This window comes from Colobus angolensis, unplaced genomic scaffold, assembly GCF_000951035.1.
Source record: "Colobus angolensis palliatus isolate OR3802 unplaced genomic scaffold, Cang.pa_1.0 Scaffold154, whole genome shotgun sequence".
Taxonomy (NCBI): domain Eukaryota; kingdom Metazoa; phylum Chordata; class Mammalia; order Primates; family Cercopithecidae; genus Colobus; species Colobus angolensis.
In genome coordinates, this window is record NW_012114644.1 from 166403 (window position 1) to 189727 (window position 23325).

The following is a 23325-nucleotide window of genomic DNA, read 5'->3' on the forward strand; positions in this document are numbered from 1 at the left end:
AGAAGTCATTGGAGGATTTCAAATACTGGAGTAACATGATTTGGCTTATGTTTTAGAAAGATTGCTCTGGCTGCAGTGTCTCTACACTGTAGGAGAACAAAACTAGGAGGAAAACCAATAAGGAGACTATGGCAGAAAACCAAGGGAGAGAGGTCAGTGGCTTCAAATAGTATGGCAGTCACGGTGGTGTTCAGATGACAGATATATTTGTAAAATACAATTGCCAAGATTTATGGAAGAATTAAATGTGAGATGTGAGGGAAAGAGGGGAGTTACATTTACAAATTTTTCTGCTTTCATGTATGTCAGGATAAGATCCTACCAGATGAGCTTCCTGTAAGAAACAACTATGAAAGATAAAAATAATGCAAAAAGCAACTCTCGAAGGTTACTCGCAGTGAACAGAAGTTGACTTTAGTGAGAAGAGCATGTTATTTTTGGAGGAGGGGAGATGATCAGCTATACCACTAAGTTCCCCCTTCATGTCCTGCATAAGTCCACTGAGTGACACAGGATACACTTATGGTGACAGAGTACCATGGGCAGTGGCAGTAAGAGCACAGGTAGAAAATCTCTTGTTTTTCTGGTCCTGGGAACAACAAAAGTGAAGCTGGTAATCCATGAATGCGGAAGAGTGTGGAGAATCCCAGAAGGTAAAGACCTAGGGAGAGTATCTCCAAATCGGTCTCCCTACGTCTCTGACTTTCCCCTGAATGCTACACAGGCATACTTCATTTTATCTTGCTTTACTTTATTAGGTTTCACAGACATTGCATTTTTTAAAATTTTTACAGTTGAAGGTTTGTGGCAACCCTGTGCCAAGCAAGTTTATTCGCACCATTTTTTTAAAAAAACAATGTGCTCCCTTCCTGTCTGTGTGTCACGTTTAGGTAGTTCTAGCGATGTTTCGCATTTTAAAAATTTTATCTGTTATGGTGATCTGTGATTAGTGATCTTTGATGTTACTATTGTAATGGTTTTGAAGTTCAACAAACCACACCCAAATTAGATGGTAAACATTGTGTGTGTCCTGACTGCTCCACCGACTGGCTATCCCCCCATCTCTCTTCATCTCCACTGGCCTCCCTCTTCACTGAGAGACAGCAATACTGAAATTAAACCAAATAATAACTGTATAATGGAATGTAAAAGTTCAAGTGAAAGGAAGAGTCATACATCTCCTACTTTAAATCAACAGCTACAAATGACTAAGCTTAGTGAGGAAGGCACATTGAAAGCCAAGACAGGCCAAAAGCTAGGCCACCTGTGCCAAACAGCTACATTGTGAATGCAAAGGAAATGTTTTTGAAGGAAATGGAAAGTGCCATTTCAGTGAACACACGAATGACAAGGAAGTGAAACAGTTTTACTGCTGATATGGGGGACATTTTAATCGTCTGGATAAAAGATCAAACCATTCTGTTAAGCCAAAATCTAATCCAGAGAAAGCCCTAACTCTCTTCAATTCTGTGAAGGCTGAGGAAGGTGAGGAAGCTGTAGAAGATTAAAGTTAGCAGAGGCTGATTCATGAGGTTTAAGGAAATAAGCCATCTTCATAATATAAAAGTGCAAGGTGAAGCAACAGCGCTGATGTAGAAGCTGCAGCAATTTATCCAGAAGATCTAGCTAAGATCATTGATAAATGTGGCTACCCTAAACAACAGATTTTCAATATAGACAAAGCAGACTTTTGTTAGAAGAAGATGACATCTAGGACTTTGATAGCTAGAGAGGAGAAGTCAATGCCTGGCTTCAAAGGACAGGCTGACAGGGGCTAATGTAGCTGGTGACTTTAAGTAGGAGCTAGTGCTCAGTTACCATTCCAACAATCCCAGGGCCCTTAAGAACTGTGCTACATCTATTCTGCCTGTGCTCTCTATGTGGAACCACAAAGGCTGGATGGTAGCACATCTGTTTATAGCCTGGATTACTGAAATTTTTAAGGCCACTGTTGAGAGTAACAGCTCAGAAAAAAAAAATTCCTCTGAAAATATTACTGCTCATTGACAAGGCTCCTAGGTACCCAAGATCTCTGATGGAGATATAGTAGAAGATTGCTTTCATGCATATTTTCACACAACACCCATTCTGAAGCCCATAAATTAAGGAGTGATTTTAACTTTCAAGTTTTGTCATTTAAGACATACATTTTGAGTAATGGAGATAAATTTATGAAATATCCTAAAATCAGTAAAACCTCAGTCATTTGGCACATTGGAAAACTAATCTTTCCAGATTTAATTTTCTGGGATATTTTAAATGTCAAAGGTTAAACTCATTTTTAAAATAGAAATATTTTGAATGTATCTTAAATATGTTTTAGCTATCTTTTCTTTTTTAAATCAACTTTTAACTGTCAGGGTATGTGTGAAGGATGTGTGGGTTTGTTACATAGGTAAACGTGTGCCATGGATGGTTTGCTGCATAAATCAACCCATCACCTAGGTATTAAGCCCAGCATCCATTAGCTATTCTTCTGATGCTCTCCCTACCTTCACCCCATAACAGGCCCCAGTGTGTGTTGATCCCCCTGATGTGTCCATGTGTTCTCATCATTCAGCTCCCACTTATAAGTGAGAACATGCAGTGTTTGATTTTCTGTTCCTGTGTTAGTTTACTGACGATAACGACTTCCAGCTCCATCCATGTCCCTGCAAAGGACATGATCTTGTTCCTTTTTATGGCTGCATAGTATTCCATGGTGTACCACATTTTCTTTATTTAATCTATCATTGACGGGCATTTGGGTTGATTCCTTGTATTTGCTATTGTGAATAGTGCTGCAATGAACATACGCATGCATGTATCTTTATAGTAGAATGATTTATATTCTTTGTGGTATATACCCAGTAATGGGATTGCTGGGTTAAATGATATTTCTGCTTCTAGATATCTGAGGAATTGCCACGCTGTTTTCCACAATGGTTTAACTAATTTACATTCCCACCAATGGTGTAAAAGCGTTAATTTTTCTCTGTAACCTTGCCAGCATCTGTTGTTTCTTGATTTTTTAATAATTGGCGTTCTGACTGGTGTGAGATGGTATCTTATTGTGGTTTTGATTTGCATTTCTTTAATGATCAGTGATGTTGAGCTTTTTTTCATATGTTTGTTGGCTGCATGTATGTCTTTTGAGAAGTGTACTGTTCATATACTTTGCACACTTTTTAATGGGGTTATTTTTCTTCTTGTAAATTTAAGTTCCTTAGAGACTCCGATGTTAGGCCATTGTCAGATGGATAGATTGCAAAAATTTTCTCCCATTCTGTAGGTTGCCTGTTTACTCTGATGATAGTTTCTTTTGTTGTGTAGAAACTCGTTAGTTTAAATCCCACTTATCAATTTTTTCTTTTGTTGCAATTTTTTTTGGTGTTTTTGTCATGAAACCTTTGCTTGTGCCTATGCCCTGAATGATATTGCCTAGATTTTCTTCTAGGGTTTTTATTATTTTGGGTTTTATATTTAAGTCTTTAATCCATCTTGAGTTAATTTTTGTATAAGGTATAAGAAAGGGGTCCAATTCCAATTTTTTGCATATGGCTAGCCAGTTCTCCCAGCACCATTTATTAAATAGGGAATCCTTTCTTATTGCTTGTTTTTGCCAGGTTTGTCAAAGACCAGATGGTTGTAGGTGTGTAATTTTGAGTTCTCTTTTCTGTTCCATTGGGCTATGTGTCTGTTTTTGTACCAGTACCATGCTGTTTTAGTTACTGCAGCCTTGTAGTATAGTTTGAAGTTAGGTAACCTGATGTCTCCAGCTTTGTTCTTTTTGCTTAGGATTGTCTTGGCTATTTGGGCCCTTTTTCGGTACCATATGAATTTATCACAGCTTTTTCTAATTCTGTGAATAATGTCAATGGTAGTTTAATGGGAATAGCATTGAATCTATAAATTGCTTTGGGCAGTATGGCCATTTTCATGATATTGATGCTTCCTATCCATGAGCATGCAATATTTTTCCATTTGTTTGTGTCCTTGCTGATTTCTGTGTGCAGTAGTTTGTAGTTCTCCTTTATCTCCATTACTGACTAATTGAACTAAGTAACAGATAGGTAAAATATATGATGTCTTTGTCAAAACCAAAATACCTTAAAATTTTACTTAGGGCTAGATATTTTTATATCTAATGAAAAATTTTAAACCTCAATTTTTTCTTCCTCACAATATACCAATTAATATTGATGTATGCATATTAAAAATGAAACATTTTATACAAAATTAGCAAGGCATGGTGGCACATGCCTGTAATCTCAGCTACTTGGGAGACTGAGGCAGGATAATTGCTTGAACCCAAGAGGCGGAGGTTGCAGTGAGCTGAGATCACGCCATTGCACTCTAGCCTGGGCAACAAGAGCAAAACTGTCTCAAAAAAAATAAATAAATAAAAAATAAATAAATAAAAACACACCAATAACACTCTCAAATGTACTCTAGCCTGGGCAACAAGAGCAAAACTGTCTCAAAAAAAATAAATAAATAAAAAAAAAATAAATAAAAACACACCAATAACACTCTCAAATGTATAAATCTTTAAAGTATGAAGTAAAACAAACCTTACTTTAGACACAGGGTCTTGTTCCTTTGTGGAAGCTTATTTTTCTAATCTTGAAAACAAGATGAGTATTGAATACTTTGTACATACCATGATAAAATATGAAACAGTACTTTTTCTGCATACCCAAAATAATTAAAATGTAGATTGAAACTAATATACATTTTATACTAGAATAGTAAATTGGCCTCTGTAAATGTTCTAAGATAAATATTAAGTGTAAGAGAATACAGAGTAGATTGAATAAATGTGCTAAATCAATTTAAAACAGAAATAAATTTGGTATGGCTATAGCTGCCATAGATAGTGATTACTCTGATCTGGGAAAAGTTAGTTGAAAACATTTCAGAAAGGACTCATTATTCTGGATGCCACTAAGAACAATTATGATTCATGGGAGGAGGTAAAACTATCAACATTAACTGGAGTTTGGAAGAAGTTGATTCCAACCATCAGTCATCAGAGGTGACTTTGGGGTGTCCAAGAATTCAGTGGAGGAAGTACCTGCAGATGTGGTAGAAATACCAAAATAACTAGAACACTGGTACAGCCTAGAGATGGGAGTGAATTACAATCTTATGATGAAACTTTAATAGATGAGGAATTGTTTCTTACAGGTAAACAAAGAATGTGCTTTCTTGAGATGGAATCTATTCCTGGTGAAGATGCTGTGAACATTGTTAAAACGAAAACAAAGGGTTTAGAATTTTCCATAAACTTAGTTGATAAATCATCAGGATTTGAGATGATTGACTCCAAGACTGAAAGACATTGTACTGTGGGTAAAATGCTATCAAATAGCATTATATGCTGCAAAAATTTTGTGTGTGTGTGAAAAGAGAAGTCAATGTATGTGACAAACTTCATTGTTGTCTTGTTTTAAGAAATTCTCAGTCACTCCAGCCTTCAGCAACCACCACCCTGATAAGTCAGCAGCCATCAATATCGAAGGAAAATCCCCTTCCAGCAAAAAGATTACAGCTCACTGAAGGCTCAGATAATTGTTAGCAATATTTGCCAATAAAGCATTTTAAAATTAAGGTATGTACATTTGTAAGACATAATGCTATTGCACACTTAATAGACTACAGTATAGTGTAAACATAGCTTTTATATGTGCTGGGAACCAAAAAATCCATGTGACTCACTTTCTTATGATACTCAGTTTATCACAGTGGTCTGGATCCAAACTTGCAGTATCTTGAGGTATGCCTGTATGTGCAGACTACACTTGGAACAGCTTAGATAAAAATTAGACTGAAGTGAGACTGGAGCTGTTGCCCAAGGAATAGGTGTTGTAGTACATGTCTAGTTGGAAATATTACCTGCTGAACAAGGGAAACAATACAAATGGAGAACAATAGCAGAATTCAGAATCTTCACAAATTAACATATGTAACATTACCTAAAAGTACTTAGCATACAAAACCAACAAAATGGAACTCATTCTCAAGAGAATATAAACTCTACTAAGTCTAACTCAAGGATCAATAAGATGTTGGAAATAATAGTCAAAGATTTAAAAGTCATGGAAATACTTATCCTCTATGAAGTAAAAGTAAACATGTTTTCAATGAAGAAAATTTCAGCAGCGTAATAGATATAGGAAGAAAATTAGATGTAAATTATAGCATCAAATAATGTAATTTCTAAAATAAAAATATTAACTGGATAGGTTTAACAGCCGAATGAAAATGACAGAGGAAAGAGTAAATAAAGATAGATCAACAAAATTATCTAAGGTGAAGAATGGAGAGAAAATTCAAAAAATGAGCAGAATGTTGGTGAACTGTGTGACAACATTGAGCAGTCCAGCATATGTGAAACTGGAAACCCAGAAAGAGAAAAGAGAAACAGGGGCAAAAAAATATTTTAGGAAATACCAAAAATTTCCCCAAGTTACATGAAAGACAGAAAGTGTGTAAATACAAGATGTTAAACTAACACCAAGCAGAATGAACACAAATAAGCCTGTCTAGAAACATAGTCAAACTGTTGAAAGCCAAAGATAAAGAGCAAATCTTGAAAGAAGAGAAAACTGACATATTACATACAGGGGAGCCACAATCTAGTAGCTGCCTTCTTATAAGAAACTACGAAGTCCAGAAAGAATTAAAACATATTTAAAGTAATAAAAAGAAAAAAAAACCCCACAAAACCTGTCAACTCAGAAGTCTATTTCACTGAAGATATCCTTCAAGAATGAAAATGAAATAAAGTCATCTTCAGATAAAATAAACTAAGACAATTTGTTGCCACCAGACCAGCATTTTAAGAAATGCTAAAGGACATTCTTTACTTTTAAATATTTTTTGTTTGAATTTTATTTTATTGCGATAAAGAACACAATATAAGGTCTATTTCTTAACAGTTTTTTTTTTAAGTATATGATACATTGTTTTTTAATACATCTCTAGAGCTCATTCATCTTGCTTAACTGAAACTTTATGCCTATTGATTTGTCGTGTTCTTTAGATGTTCTTTAGAATAAAGAAAAATGGTAGAAATTTAGGTTCTCAGGAAAGAATGAACAGCATTAGAAATGGTTAACATCTGTATAAAGCAAATGAAAATTTTTGTTTTGCTTTTTACCTCGTATCTTTATAAACTATGTAAGCATTTAAAGCAGAAAGTATAACTTTCTATTGAGGGGTTTATAATGTATGTAGGTATCATAGAGATAAAACCATTATAACAAAGGATGAAAGAATCTGAACCTCTAACTGTGCTAGATTTCTATATTTTATGGGAACTAGTAGTATTAACTCTACTGTCTGAAGAGTCAGAGATATGCATTGCAATCTCTTCAGTCAACAGTTGAAAAGATTGGAAAGAAGAGTAGCTGAAATATCAGCAAAAAATTGAAATGAAGTTCCAAATACATTGAAATACCACCCCCAAAAAGGTAGGAAAGGAGGGATAGAGGATGGTTATATAGAAAACAAAAATTAAAATGGTAAACCCATACTTAATCATATCAACATGACATTACACTAAATGTTAATGGACTAAACACTCCAAATCAAGGTTGATATTGTTAGAATGGATTCAAACAAACAAAATGTATAAACAAGACTCAACTGTATTGTATAAAACTGATGCATATTAAATGTAAATATACAGGTAGGATGGAAAAAAGATATCTATATATGCAGTAAGCATAGGAAGGCTGACTTTGCCATATTAACATTAGATAAAATAGATTTGAAAACAAAATAGTATTAAGAGAAATTGTTCATAATGATAAAGGTTCAATTCTTCAGGAAGTCATAATATTCATGAATGTGTGTGGGCCCAACAACAAAGATTCAAAAGACAGGAGGCTAAAGTTGACAGAATTAAATGGAGAAACAGGCAAGTATGCCATCATATTTGTATATTTTAATAGTCCCTCTCAAGAGCTGAATGAACAATTAGACAAAAAACAAAAGACCATCAAAGACATAGACAATCTGAACAACACTATCAATCTCTTTCATTTAATTGATATTCATATGTCAATACAGCCCCAGACAACAAAACACTCTCTTTTAAAGTGCACATAGTACTATACCAGAATAGATAATAATCTGGCAATAGAACATGTGTCAATAACTTTAAACATATTGAAATTATACTGTTCTTGACAACAATGAAATTAAAGGTCAATAATAGTGAGATAACCAGAACCACCCCCACCAAACCCTGTGCCAAGAACATACGTAAATTAAATGAAGACATCTAAGCGATCATTTGGTCCAAGAAAAAATCACAAGAGAAATTGGAATCTGTTGGAACAGAATGATAACAAGCATACTACATCAAGTTTGTGGGATGCAGCTAGTGATGGAGGTGGCCTTACAGGTCTCCAGAAGTATTGAGTAATCCATTATCCACAGATGAGGTAGGAAGAAGGATTTTATGCTCCCGAACAGCTCATTTTCGTCCTTTCTGCTCTGCACCTTGGTCCTGTTCAGGACACATTTTTCTTCGATCTTAAACTTTGAATTCCTTCTGAGTTTTAAAGTTACTATTCTGCCTTTTCTCTTTCCTTATCTCAGGCCATCTTAACTCAATTCTCAGAGGGAAAATATTAGCCTGGCAAATAGGTCTCAGAGAAGGGAATTATTGTTTTGCAATTAAGTCAGCAATTCCTTTGAATGTGTTTCTGCGCTTTGGTGTGGGCTGGGGGAAGGAAAATGGCCCTTGGGGTGAAAGAGAAAGTATGAAGTGGTGGAGCAGGAAGTTAATGGAGCCTGGTCTTGAAGAGGAAGGAGCAGTCAATAAAAGCACATTGAAAGATTCACTATTTAAATGGGAGGGAGTAAAAGATAGAGACTTATCTTCCTTATACCTTGGGGAGAATGAAGAGGCTAGGAGAAATCTTTGGTAAGAGATTTCAAATGATTCTGTCTGGTCTTCTCTCTGACAGGTACAGGGGCTATACCTTCATTCTACCACTACCACTCTAGGTGTCCAAGGCCCCATTCACCAACCACAGAACTTTCCATTAGTTTTAGCAAACTGAACTGGGGTTGTCCACACAGTGTACTTCATATAGCTGCTGGCGGTTGAGGGGAGATGTTGAGTAAAGTCTGGGAGCACAGAGGTGCAGCATGTCCTGCTGGATAGTCATTGGATGACTTGTTGACTTGGTTTAATGGTCTTTACCAAGTGGCTAGAGATGAAAGGGTATGGGCTTGTTTCTCTGATGCAGGACTTTCTATCTAATTTGCTCCTGTTGCTGTTTTCTCTTGGATTCTCTTTTCCCTAAACTGTAAAGTCTTTCATCTTCATTTGGAGTGCCACATAAAGGCATTTGATTCAGTTTCTTACATTAAATTGAGTGTGTTTTTACTTCTACAGTGGCCCAGTTCTGATCGCCATGGGAAAGTGAATCATTTCTAACTGAAAGTAAGCCTGAACTTGAATCTTGGCCCTCTGAGTACAAGAAGTCAAACATGACAGGAGATGAGGAAAGGAAATTGGGAAGCACACCACCTAGAAATGTAAAGTATCATCCAGCAAGGAAAACAAGTCTAACTAAAGATAGAAAGATGGAGGTAAAGGGAAAAGAGGTTGGGGCTATTTAGGCAAGGTGATTGTTTTCAGTGGTAAAGCAACCAAGGTCATCTGTTGAGTTTAAGAGAGCAAATGAGTTATAATAGTTTCCCTTTTGCAGTGTTATGCATATGAAATCTAAAAAATATTCTATTTTTGTGAGGATATCTAATGAAAGAATGAGATAAACACTTTCCAGTGGAAGATAAACTCATCTACAGCATCTGCCAAATAAAGAACATCAATGGATAATTACAATAAAAAAGGATAGTTTACTTTCAGAGTTTAATAGCATTAAAAGTGCTTTTAAAAATGAATTTTAGATTCCTTAGAGGAAGAAAAGAATATACCATGAAGTCAAGCAATTTAATCTGAACTCAGATTATAAAAGTACATGATGTTTTGCCATCAAATTCAGTTACATGTTCTCACTCATAGGTGGGAACTGAACAATGAGATCACTTAGACTCGGGAAGGGGAACATCACACACTGGGGCCTATTATGGGGTGGGGGGAGGCGGGAAGGATTGCACTGGGAGTTATACCTGATGTAAATGACGAGTTGATGGGTTCTGACGAGTTGATGGGTGCAGCACACCAACAGGGCACAAGTATACACATGTAACAAACCTGCACATTATGCACATGTGTCCTGGAACTTAAAGTATAATAAAAAAAAAACCAAAAATAAATAAAATTTGTACATTTAAAAAAAAAAAAAAGAAAGAAACACTGATCTGAGGTTGTTTCGTGCATTGTGACCAACAATACCTCCTCTTCTCCTTTCTCAGTTATGCCACGCTGCTCCATTTGTGGAGCTCCATTTGCTATATTTGCCTTAAGGATGCCAGAGTTCAGCAGCAAGGTATTATTTAACTTTAGAAGAAAAATTACTGGGCTTTATAGCTTTCAAAGGAGCACGTGTCACAATGTTACACATGAAAAGAGTTTTCCTGTAGGGGAACTAGTTTTATAAGCAATGAATGACCACAGGGAACAAACCATAGTTATTTTAGAAAACATTTGAATAACTCTAACAAATTACCATTTTATACTTCATAATATACCTCCTTCCTAAAACTTGCCAAGAAAGCCTCAACCACTGATTTTTACAGTCATCGAATGTAGAGAGTATCCTTGGCTAACACCCAACTGCACTTGGTGGCTGATTTTATTCCCCTTACTCTGTTGTTCTGCTGGGTGAGGGGCTTCATAGAAAGCAGGTTTCAAGAGAAGAAAAAACAGATCCATTCTTCTCCTTTTTTTCCTAATTCTTCTATGTATTTTATTTTTTACAGAATGCTTTATCCGATGCTTGCGTTATTAAAAATATATTTTATTAATAATACATTCTAGATATATTTTTAGCTTCAGAAAATACATCCTTTATTCAGCCTTCTTAAAAGGTGGATATAACACATAACTATCTCCAAGATCCCTTTTAACTAAGAAAAGGTGTTTAAATTGGGATATCCACCAAGTAAGTTTGCTTTTGTGTGTCTACTTCCCAGATTACAGAAAGAGTGCCAGCAGAATTGTTCAAAAGTTAAGTTGGCTATTGGTCATAATGCTCTGGAGATCAGTCATATTTAAGGAATTGATTAACACTCATCATAGTTGCTTGTTGAAAAGCTACTGGGAGAGATAGATGAGTAACAAGGCATTGATTAAGATAGTTTTCTGTTTTATCTCACTGAATTGACTGTCAAGAAAAGTTGGCCATTTTCAGTTAAAGCCATCTCTGCATCCTGGAGCCACTAAACACTGAAGATAATTTATATATAATTCAATTCGTCATTAAGAAGTTTACAGATAATTGAATGTTTGCTCTCATGCAGATAAAAATGGTAATTAAAGTGTTTAGTTCCCATCAACATACTAGATATCACAGATACATAATCATAAACCAGGTTCAGCAGTCTTTGCAACAACAAAAATTGAGCACTTTTTTTTCCATCCAAAATCTTTTATTCCTTGCCTACAACTCACTCAGTTTTGCTTTAAAGTGTCTGTGAATAAGGTTATGGTGCTTTATATTATCTTCAGGTTTTTCTCCTTCAGTTGAATGTACATGGTGCAGACTGATGCTTGAGCAGCTTACATTTTTTCAGTATTTAATTCAAAGTTATAGTGATTTTTAAAACTTTTATTTAAATATTGACATAATAACATGTATCCCACAAAATTAATATAATTGTATATGACTTAATCTTTAGTTTCAAAATTTATAATAGTTAATATAACTATGCTTGAGATATTTTTAATTATATTATATACATTATCCAAGTCTTATGTCTACATGAAGTATAAATTGATTATTGAATACTGTGATTAGAGAAAAATATTTGTGATAGTATATCCTTTGAAAATTCATTACATTTGCCTTTAAACATGTATTATAATCTTAAAACAATGTTTTATTATAATCTTAAAACAATGTTTCAGAAAAATATACTTTTGTTCATATAAAATATGTATTCTATTTTATTCTCTTGCAAAACAATAATAAATTATATTCTACTTTGAAACACTAATGATTTAAAATAAATATCTAAGTTCAGATTGATATCATGTGATGTGGTTTGCCATGGAACTCTTTTGAAGAAAGCTAAGACTTCAGAGACCTTTTCAAAATAAAAAATGGCAAAAATCTCATTTGAAAAGACTATTTAAAATTTTCAGATGAGATTTTTTTGCATTAATTACATTTTTAAAAACTGCCTTTAAAAAACTGGTAGTATTTAAAAAGCATATTTATTCTTTGTAACCTTTTTGAAGAACAAAATGCTTAACAACCTTTATCGAACCTCTTCCATAATTTGAGTGTAGTCAAAAAAGAGAAAATAATTCCATGATTTCTGCACTATTTCATGAAGACCTTATTAGAACTTTAATTCTGAATCATGATTCATTTGTAATCCATTGTGAACTCTGTATTAATTAAGAGTGAGTTATTCCCTATGGGAAAATTTGAGAAATAACACCTTAACCTTTAACATGAAAGGAGCTAATGTAAATATTTTTTTTTTGAAATGAGAATATGACTTCTTTTGGTAACACGAAAACTATTTTTTAATTCAATATTTATTTTTTAGACTCACTCACCAAGATCACATTTCTTTTACACTTACAAATCTTGTGTTATGTGAACACTCTTTGAGGGAAAAGAAATGTTGAAGGCTGTTAGCTCTAATTGCCCAGGTTTTTCTCTGTGGCTCTCTGGACACTGTCTCTAGAGCATAAACTTAGGAAATAACTTAGATAACTAATATTGTCTCATTCTCTGCCAGAGATATTGATTGAGATGATTCTTAAACATAATTATATCACTACTTATGGAATTAATCTTCAGATTTTAAAAAATCATGTTTATTTGGCCTCTTTAAATAAATTTCACCTATGAGTCCCATTTGAGTTTATTAGTTGACTCATAATTACTTCATACATTTTTTGTGGTGTTAGTGTTCTCTTAATTTAGATATTTGAGTATAAGTATACAATTCCCCCCCCCTTTCATATCCTTTCAGAACAAATAGCATAGAATAAACTATAGCTATTGTTCAATGAACAGGTACATATATGATGTGTGGTTTTCTGTTGTGTGTTCAATGGCAATCAAATTATGCAAAGCATGCTTCAAGATTGATAACATTTTGACTGTTTGATATCTGGAAAAAAGTGTTACACAACTGACATGAGATAAAGTAGATAATTTTTCAAAGTTAGTCAATAGTACCATAGTAGACTGTAATAGATTTGTTAACCTGTTAATAAAATGAAATCCAACAGGATTTTTAAGTGACTCAAAAGACAAGAGGGAAAGTTATAGTCTGGCAGTGACAGCTGGCAAACTTGCCTTACATGCTTTTAAGAACAAAATTGATAACATCCATGATTGGCTACAGTTCAGGGTACCCAATTTCAATGTGCTGTCAACTGTATATTTTTACTATTGATTAACACTCTAGCTACATTCTCTTCAGAATTTTGATGTTGAACCGTTATCTTAGGAGCAGCAGCCATATGTTTTTTTCTCACAGACCTGTGATGAAATATATGAAAAAGAATCAATTAATATGTTCTTATGGATAAAGTTAGTGTTTCCATTAATCATATTTTATAAATCTAAGGAAACTGTTTTAAAGTCAAAGAAAAATCAATCAATTTTAGTAAAAACATTTGAAAAGAATGTGCATACTGCTAGGCTCAGTACCAAATGAATATATTCAAATAATGTGACTTTCCAAGTAGTATCCACACACTTGGATCACATATACAATATCAGATGAATTCAGCATAAACGTTAATGTCCATTCCATAGAACTGCTTAATCCTCACATTTCACACATATGCATAAAATAAATCTAAACAAATAAAACAACCCTGTTCTCTAATGTGTTTAGAAATTTGTCTCATTTATAAAGGAGTTCATAAATTTTTTTAACTTGACAAATATTTACTGAATATCTCATATATGCTGTATATTGTTCTAGGGATATGGTAGATAATAGAACAGACAAAAGCCTCGTTTTTATGAGTTTCTGTTCTATGGAAGATGAAAAGATAAGACAGAAAATGCATAGTCAAATAATAAATACTTTGGAAAAAAAATGAAGTAGGGAGTGGGCATAGGACAGGTAAGCAATATAGTTGATAAGGAAGGCTTTCGTGAGAAGTTATCTGAATAAAGACCTAAAGAAATGAGGTAGTAGGTCATGGAGGTCAAGGAGAAGAGCATTTTAGCTGAAGAACACATCTTTTTGAGATGAGAGCCTGATGAGAGAGAGCAAAGTGAGCCAGGGGTGTCTGGTGGGAAGAGTATGTCAAAGGGATAATGGGATTGGAGGACAAATTGTTTAGAGCCTTCTAGGCTACTATAAGGATACTTGGTTTTTACTGTGGGTGCGATTGGGAAACTCCTGGAAGGTTTAGGCAGAAGAGTGTCATATTCTGATTTGGAATGAAAGAGTTGCTCTACTGTTCTGAGATTAGGCTGTAGGAATCAGGGATTGAAACAGGGCAACAATTAGTTGGATGATCGAGTGGTGTTGAGACTGGTGTATTTGATTCCAAGGCTAGTTGAAATATGTACAGGGACATAAGTCTTAAATACATGTCCAGATCTACTAACTGTCAAACATTTAGCTGCCTGGTAATGAATCTGGGATCAAGGCATTGTACCTAACTCGTCCCATCTTCCGCTTGACATCATCTTTCTCTTTCAAAAGAAAGCCTTATTTCTCTTCTATTCTAGATTTTACTGTGATGCATTTTCCCAGGGTGTAAAAACTTCTAGAGTTAAAAATGAAGGGGCAATTTCAAATATTTTTATTTGACATTCTCACTTCTTTCACCTACCTTCTGTCACTAGAAAAACTATCATTCCTGTGGGAGATACCTTTGAGAGCAAAACAAACTGAGATTTTATCATGTCACAGATTTATGACAAGGCTCTCCGTTTTATTCATTCACTTATTTATCTGTTTACCTACATATCTATCTGAGAATTCAGATTTTTGTAGATGGTTTCCACAAGAAACTTTATTAAAATGGAAAAAATCAAGTCAGACTATTCTAATTGTGTACAGCTGGTTTGATAATAAGAACTGATTTTCCCATTTCCTTTCACATTTTCCTTAAATTGAATTAAGAAAGTCTGCAGCTCTATAGCTTTAAGCAAAAATACATTCAAAGCCTGTGATAAGACATATTTTATTCAATAATCTGTTTTGTAAAACATTTAGAAAATAATTATATTTTGATTTTTCCTTGCTATTTCTAATTGTATCTTGTGAAACAGTTGTCTGTAAGTGAAAGAGTAGTAGGTATACTGAATAGCAGTTTAGTAAATATCAATAATTTTTCTGGGGTATACATTTCATAAATTAAAAAATTGAATAACTTTACATGACTAGACAAATAAAGGCAAAAGATTAATAGTATTTTCTATTTGACAAAATTAAGTATTAAAGTTAGCAGTTGATAGATTATCAAAATAATTTTTATGAGAGACTACTATGGATTTTTGTTATAAAACTTGGATAGAGTTCAATTAATTTATAATATAAAAAAGTCTATTCTAACCTATTTATGTGAAATGTCTCAGTGCTTATATCTATACAGGAAAATAAGAAGTGTAAAATGAATTGCTATTAAAATGTATACAATGAATAAGTTTTCATCTATGGATAGGTCAACTAATTGGGGGTAAAAGTCCCCATCTATCTTATTCGGGTGTGCCAGTCCAATAAGATATTATGTTTCTTATTTTTTACTTTAGTAATTACAAAGTATTACAAAATTTTATGTCATTTTCATTAATTATATTTCACTAATAATGGAAAAGACAACTTAATTCAAAATGTATTTTAAAATTTTAGGATTTATGGGCCTAGGAAATAAAAAAAAGTATCAAATTCTAGACATTTTTATTGCAGAGAAGTTTGTTAGGTGATCAACAGAAGAATCAGCACTATCCAATCCAAGTGTAGTTTTAATAGAATTGCATATAGAAAGCACATATATAATTTTAAATATATATTGAAAATAAAAAGAAATAGGTGAGGTTCATTTTAAAACATAATTTTATTTTATCCAACACACAAAAATATTATTTGATTGTCATGCCACCATCAATATAACATTAATGAGATAGTTTATAAAATAGAAAATATTACAGTTTCATATTGTGAAAATCTGAAATCTGGTGTGCATTTTACTTTATAGCACATCTCAATTTGGACTAGTTACATTTCAAGTGCTTAGTAGCCACACATGGCTACTGGCTAATGACTATTGGCTAATACTCTGTACAGAACAACTCTAAATTTCAAATAGATATGTACATACATACCTATATTACAAGTTTAATTAGAAAAAGAATTAATTTTAACATTTCCACTTGTTAAAAAATGCTTATTATGTATATTTTTAAGTGGAAGATGGTGGGGTTACATCAATATGGCATTTAGATTCAATGGGATTACATAAAATAAAATTTATTCTTTGCAACAACTTAAACTCATAATGCAATTTTTAGTTCTTGACTTAAAAATGTTTAGAGGAGCATGTGGGCAAACATGTTTGAAGACTGCTAGGCTATTCGATAATACTGGCAAGAGATGATGATGACTTGGGCCAGATACTGAAACTCAGTTGAATTCTGGATATATTTTTAAGCTTCAGGTCACTATCCAAATTTTTTAAGACAAAAAAGGTAGAAATGGTAGATTTTAAACCTGGAAAACTTTGCTGGTGAAAGGATCCTTTAGGTTCTCATCAGGAATATACAAGGTTTAGAAACCGCAGTACATTACAGAGATTAGTTTTTAAAAAACGGAACCTCATCCTATGCCTTGTTACCCTAGGCGGACTTCCCATGATTGTTGTGTCTCAGTGCCACTGGGACCACTAATAGTGTTTGAAGCGTGATAGCAAATTGTCTGTGGTGGTTTGGCGGGACTTCAATCTGTAATTGTAAACATTTTCTCCACATCTTTAGGATTGCGTCCATTATGTTTGGGACTCTTTCTAAATTACGATTTGGTACTCAGCCTGTCTGATGGGTATTTTTCAAACACTCAATCCCTACCACAGAAAATTGGAGACGATACACACATCAGATAATTCTATCTGATTCAACTTTGGATTTCTATGGATAGATGACAATTTAAATGATTTAAAATTGGATTGTCATCCAATGTTTTCAGGTTGAGGGCTTGTAAGTCAGCTCCTTCTCACCAGCCTCTGAGGAAAGATTAGAGAAATCCCTTTCTCGTGATTTCTGTTGATCTTTTTTCTCCCTGTGGAATTTGTGGTCTTGGAAGAAAAGCTATCTTTAGGTGGTGAAGCTCTTTTTTATCTTGGTGTTACTGAACTCAGAATTTTTTCCACCGCCCTTATGTGACATTTCCTTGGAAGGAGTATATAGGTTCACTGTATCTATGATCTTGTTCTCTTGCTTCAAGATTCTAGAGATCTTATATTCTGTTAAAAAAGATCTTTGGGCTTTTTGTAGTCATGAATTATAGCCATTTTTAAATTTCCCTTAATATTCATATTATTTCTACCAGAGTAGGCCTTTAGCTTTGAGTGAACAGAAACTCCTTGAGAAAATTTCATTATATTGCTGCTATTAGCACCTTCTGTTCAAAATATAGAGTCAAGTAGTAACTATATTCATTGAATCTTTTCATATATATATATAAAGTCTGTTAGACTACTTATAAAATGGAAGCTTTCATGCACCTTTTCTTAAAGCAATTTGTCAGGGTGGAATGAATCAAATTTGATATTTTTAGCCTTGGAGATGAGATATTTATTGACAAGTGGTGTGCAGATAGTGTTAAAGCCACTGAGGTATGACAGGCAGTCCTCTCCATGAAGTGTGCAAATAAAACATGGGATTAGACATGAATCTTTGACTAGAGATTTTGGGCCCTAAAGTTTTGCATATTTTAAACTTTTTATTAGATAAGTGATATGTTTTCCTCAATTGCAACATTTCCAATAGGAGCAAAATATACTGATTTAGGGATAACACATTCTTAGGAATTTAAATTTCAATTTGTTCTGGGGAGATTTTCTTTCTACTTGTCTTTATTTCCTTCTTAACTCTCTTATGATTTGATTGTTTGCTTCATATGTATACATAGTATAAACTATCAACATACCATAAGACAAATATATGGTCTAAACTATATAAATCCTCTGTATATAAATTATGTCTATGTCTATTATATACATATTACTCAGTATATGTTTCTGCATATAAATTATATTTTGTGTTTTTATACCTATGAAGTATCAGAAAAATTTAAGTTAATTTATAGTTTAAAACACCTTATTAGCTGCAATTCTTGAGAATTCAATAGTACTCTGAAAAATGATAACATTGTACAAGAATGCAGAACGTGTTTTGTGTGTATTTGGTAGGGGTGAAGTATATTCATCTTCACAACCATGTGAAAATTGAGTTTTCTGGTCAGAGTATTTATTTTTATTTTGTCATCACAGTTTATCTGTATGAGAGACTGGATAAATATTTGAATATGTTTTTATTTTTCATCTTTTAGAATATTTGGCTAGAATAATTGCTAGACTAGAAGTTTGTTGTTATTCATTATATTTCAGCTATTTGACAAATGCAGGATTTCTTATAGAAATCATATATGGATAAGGGTTATCTTTAGGTCAGAATAGTATAGAATTTTGGTTACATTCATACGTAATATAGTCCACTGTATTATGTGGATTCTGCAAAATTATTTATTTTTTCAGTTGTCCACCTCCTCAATCCACATTTATTTAGTGCCAACTATTTGCTGGGAACTTTGGTAGGAACTAGAGATATGAATTTAACCATTTTCAAAATGAACAAACTTGGTTTAGAGAAAAATATTGTCATATAAGCTGATTACTATATTTACTATCAAATTTTTTCTATAATATAAGGTACAAGGTAGACATCATGTCTTCATATGCATAGTAACTCATATTATGTTTATTACAATATTGGTATAGATTTTTGAAATTAAGAATGGCCTTGAAATTGGTTTGTAAGCATTATAAGAAAATGAGTATCTTTGTAATTATGGTTTTTTAAATAGTCTAATTTTGTTCAAAAATATCTCTCATGATTACAAATATAATTCACCAGATTTGGATCCGAGTGGCTCTTGCTATTTTAAAAATCAAATTTCTTCAGAAAGGGAAAAATGATTTTGCTTCAGTTAAGATGATTAAGAGGTAACTTAGAAAAGAATCTTCCAAAATATTTTAAGCAACATACCAGATAAAATCTCAACACCATTTCTAAAAATATAATCTAAGAATGAGCCTCCAGACATCCATATACACATGTGCCTGCATGTGCAGTCATATCTCCTGCAATAATCATTCAGCATCATCTGAATCCCAAGTAGCATGACCAAATCTGGGCATCATAAAACTAGAATTACTTTCAGGAGTACTTTCCATGGACTGCCATTACTAGGAAAGAGAATCATTTTCACAATTATTTTAGAAAGACCAAGAAACATGCTGAAATCTATACTTACGTATCTATCTAATTATAGCTCATTATGTAAACCAATGTGTGACACTGCCAGAACATGTTACTACTTAGGAGGATGCTGAGCCATTTTTTTTTATTGCTATACACATACCTTTAATCTCATGTGAGGTAGAGATCTGACAGTTGCCCTAATTCAATGATTTTATTGTCTATTCTTTCTACATTTTGTGTAAAACCAAGTTTTCGAAAGGTTATACATACTTTATTTCTTTCAGTTTCTTGATTCATTACAATTGATTGAATTACCTTTTGCTACAGTCATTATGATCAAATGTCATGTATGCTTTGCAATGTTATGATTTTGCTTATAAAAGACATTAACAGCCAATCACTATTAAATTGGTTTTAATGAATTTAAAACTTCAGTAGGTTAGAACTCACAGATAGAACACATGTAAACCACCCTAAGTGACATTATTCATGGGGAATGATATTTGGAACTCTATTTCAGTTTGTTTAAAATGTTCAGTTCTAGCTGTTCATGGTAACACTTAATATTACTAATATGTGGCTGCTATTTATGGCCCTCAATGAGATGCTTTCAAAAGCATGCATTGAGGTGGTTGTAAGCCAGCCTTAAACAATGATGACATACAAAGGCTATATGGAATTTAACAAAATACATACAGTAGCGAAGTCAAAGTCACAGGTCACATGTTTCTCTGTAAACACTTTTATGAAAGTTCTTTTTGTTGTCTTTAGTGTTGTGATTTAAATTTGCAGATGGAATTTTTCATAAATATAGAATCCAACTAAAATCACTGATACTAGTTTCCTTCCTCCGAGGATACTCGTTTGCTATTCAGTAAAAAATATAAAAGACAAATTTCTAGAGCGTCAAAAATATTTGTTTAGTATTTACAAGGCAGGAGAATATCCCAGGTGTCTACATTGGTCCACTTCTTCATTCTTTGTATGGAGATTAGATTTTCCTAATTTTGTAGAAAATACAGTCTTTCAGATAAACTCTCTAATCCCTCCTCCTGTACAGAGATGCTGGTGCTATTACTGATAAGACATAGGGACAATGACTTATTCACCTCATGCATTAAAAAAAAAAGTTGTACCTCTCTAGGATTTCTCTATTACCTATTTAAAAGGTGTTTTGTCTGAAGTAATCATTGTGATGTGTCATTGCTCTGAATTAAGAAAAACAATGGTCTCTAGTTTTTTGATTATACTCTGAAATAGTGCTTCTAAAATTTTATTGTGTCTTTACATTGCCTAAGCTTCTTGTTAAAGTACAGATTCCAACTCAATAGGTCTGAAGTAAGGCTTGAGATTCTGCATTTCTAACAAGTCTCAGGGATACCCAGGCTGCTTATAGAGGGACCCCATTTTGAGGAGCAAGATGCTAAAGCTGCTCAAGGTATTTGTGGAGCAGCAGATAAAGCAGACATGCAAAGAATGATTTGCTAAGATCCAAGAATAATTCCCTAGCAAGATGATTTGCTGCCTTTCTACTGTTTCTTTACTGCTATCGGCTCATGAAATCATTTTTAGTAGCTATTTGCACTCTTTAATTCAACCTGCTCTTTTGAGAAGAGAAATAATAAACAGCATGATGTCAGATGACAACTTCATAAATTTTGGACATTTTAAATCTAACAGCCAATAAGTATCTATTATAAATAATTCCAAATGAGCTCCTTTGCTTTTAAAAATGTACATTTTCCCTTTTAACTTGGAAATGGTTTGCTTGTGTGCTCAAGCTAATAGTCATGGGAAATTGGTGAATTGCATTTTTTTGGTGATACATGGACTGTATTTCTTATTTCCTTTGCTATTATGAAAATACAACTTTTAATGGATAACTTTAAACATTATTATAAGGATTTGGTTGCATTATGGCCAAAATCTTGTAGCACTGGAACTTTTTCTCATTGAAAACAAGTTTGCATTCTAGAATTTTGCTGAAATAGAAACAATACAGAATGTACTTTGGGCCAAGTATTTTAAAGACATCAGATGGTAGAGAAGATCTTTGTAGCTCAATGGACATAAATATGTGTTATTAGATTAGTTTTCTCCTTTGCTTTCAGAAGGTTATTTTATTCTGAGTTAATTTGGGGTTAGAGTTGTTTTATTTAGCTATAATGGGGTATGATTTATGGAAACAAGATATTTGGCAAGGTGGAGGAGAAGGTGTTATTTGTGGTTGTGCAGCATGGTGCAGTCATGTATGTAATGTAAAGTAGGTTGAGAAAGACTGAGAAAAGATGTTTTTTTCCCAGCAAGGGCTTATATTTTCACAGCTAGCTAGTTATGCCCTGGTAGACATGTGTATCTGGCTTGTAGCCATTTACCTATCCTTTATCAAATGAATCAAAATCTGATACAAATGTGCAAAGAATAACAGGTGTGTCCATATTTAAAAATGTAAGACTTTTTTTGAATATAGGCAGTCTTGAGAATTCTATTGGTGTAAATATAAATTCCTTTCAAGTGTGAGAATGTCGGAGTTCTTTTGTCTGATCCCTAGGAGTCAGGCAACTTAGTAGTAATGATAGTAGTCATATTTTTCTGGAGCAACTTTCTGGGAGATACCTGATAAGTATTCATGAATCAAAAAGACGAGTGGATGAATACTCTCTAACTCATGTTTATCAAGAACAATAATTACTACATTTTACATATCCATTTTAGGATAATATATGCATGCATAAAAATAAACACATTTTCAGTTCAATGAATTCTTGTCAGAAGAATAATTTTGAGACTGTAAGCCAAGCTTTTGTCTATTATTAACCAAACAAGTTCATTAGGTGTCAGGGAAGAAGGCATTGAAGCTACATTTTGTAGAGATGATTTTATTACAATAAGTAGTTTTTTACAGTTGTTCAATGAGACCAGGAAAATAGCTTTGCATTATACCTGCACGTATCTGTTTAGAAAAGTATAAAAAAGCTTACATGTGCAAAAGTTTCTGTTAAGAAGAACTGAAGTGATTGAAATTGGATTCTTTCTTGTATGGCACTGTGAACATCATATCATTCTTAGTAAAATGATAAACTTTGCTAGAGTAAGCTTTTTATTTTCTTTATAATGATCTTGAAACTGAAATCACATCTCGAACTTCACATGCATATCAAACTTTCTCTTTGAAACAGTTAGTGAGGCTTTTTGTCCTATTCTTGGGAATGATTAATGCAGTTCAGCTCTATCTCCCTAAATTTGCCACAGTGATTTTACATGGTGGAATAAAAAAATTGCAATAAAATGGAATAATAAAACTAACTTACATTTTTACTAATCATTTATCATGAAAAATATTTTCTTTTGTTATATACATTAAACATTCTATTAAATAAGTAAACCTACTCTCCCTTACCTAAAGTGAGATATTGCTATTTGTTTAGGATGATATGATTGCTCTTAATCAACTCCTAAGCATATGTGTGTACATATAACTCCTCATATCATAGTGTTTCTTCAGATTTATTTTCTTCAGTGTTTCTCTTTTAATTTTTAAGCATATGCAGTATGTCTAAATCATTGTTTAGAAATTCTTTAGGTTATAAATCTATAGATAACTTAGATCAGAACTCTAATTCACGTAGTAGAACACCTTTATTTTTATAATCTAAATGATACCCTCAGACATGCTTATGAATAATAAGTTGATAATTTGCCATCAGCATCTCTGGCTCTTCAGCTG